This window comes from Seriola lalandi, unplaced genomic scaffold (genome assembly GCF_002814215.2).
Source record: "Seriola lalandi dorsalis isolate HSWRI2012SDOR001 ecotype SW California unplaced genomic scaffold, Sedor1 jcf7180002054927, whole genome shotgun sequence".
Classification (NCBI taxonomy): domain Eukaryota; kingdom Metazoa; phylum Chordata; class Actinopteri; order Carangiformes; family Carangidae; genus Seriola; species Seriola lalandi.
The window spans coordinates 1,687,330-1,688,563 of record NW_019525479.1 but is presented as its reverse complement, the minus strand read 5'-3'; the positions used below and the strand labels follow the sequence as shown (position 1 = coordinate 1,688,563).

Genomic DNA, 1,234 nt, shown 5'->3' with positions numbered 1-1,234 from the left:
TAGGTCATTTTTCAAGTAAACATGGCAAACTTTTGATGAGTCCAGGTTGTCAAATGTGGGAATTTGGTACTTTTCTATGTCTTACATTATAGCAAACTGAAGAGTTTGTGGTTTTGGTTGAACAAAACAAGACATTTAATGATGACGATATTGTGATGCGTCTTTTTAACTCTTTTCTGATATTTTAAAGACCAAAAGATTGATCAATTAACGGATGGAAAAAATTGGCATATAAATCGATAATGAAAATCACTGTTACTTGTAGCCCTACTTATGAACAAAATGTGTTGCGTATGAGCAGTTTGCCTGCTGCTCGTCACTTGCTCCTGCAGTAGGACTACAGATATGACAGAGCACACAGGCATACCCAGGGGCCTGTACTTGGTGGAATTCAGGGCTACATGAGGCCAAAACCTGCCTTGCCATCAGCAGCCTGTTGTTCTGATTAATCTTGGCAAGGAGGGCAGAAATCACCTGCCGTCTTGTGTTCCCATCAGCTCGCGAGCTACAGCACTAGTCTGTTTCCACATATCAGGAGAATGTTCCAAGACCCACGCCAGACCAACGGGGGCTCTCTTTTCCACACTGCCCTGGATTATTCATTTTTCCTCCTCTAGGCAGCCGCACAATTTCTTCCTCAGTTTGTACCTTTTCTCTGCTTCCCCGGCTCAGGTCTAACAGCTGGTTCAGAAAGTCTCTCTTCTACCACTTCTGCTTTCAACATAGCAACCACAGTCCTTGCTAAACCTAACCTCGTGTTGGGTCACCACTAGTGGTGGACTGTAACTAAGTACACTTACTCAAGTAATGCACTTAAGTACACATTTGAGGTATTCTACAATTCACTTTGTACTTTTACTCTATTACAATTCAGAGGGAAATATTGTATTTTTCACTCAACTACATTTATCTGCAAGCTTTAGTTCATAGTTAATTCAAATATTTTTGCACACTAAACATAAAAAACCATCCAACAGTAGGCCTATATACAAGTAATGAATTCACACCTACTTTCTTTAGAAGTGTTGAAGTGATTTACCCTTACCCTAACCTTAGCCTAAGCCTAACATTACCTTAACTTAAACCAACTGATTTAAGTTATGGGGATTTACTTTTTGTCTTGACTTTGTAATTAGATTTGTCCCCACAACATACATGTGTGTGTGTGCGCGCGCACACACACACACACACACACACACACACACACACACACACACACACACACACACACACA

The 1,234-nt window shown here is 40.8% G+C and overlaps 1 protein-coding gene across 5 annotated transcripts in view; it reads left to right on the top strand.

The window, feature by feature from the left end:
• The window catches only part of agap2 (ArfGAP with GTPase domain, ankyrin repeat and PH domain 2), a 28,183-nt gene that overhangs the window by 17,317 nt on the left and 9,632 nt on the right, over positions 1 to 1,234 (top strand). The gene's annotated exons all lie outside the window — the stretch shown is intronic.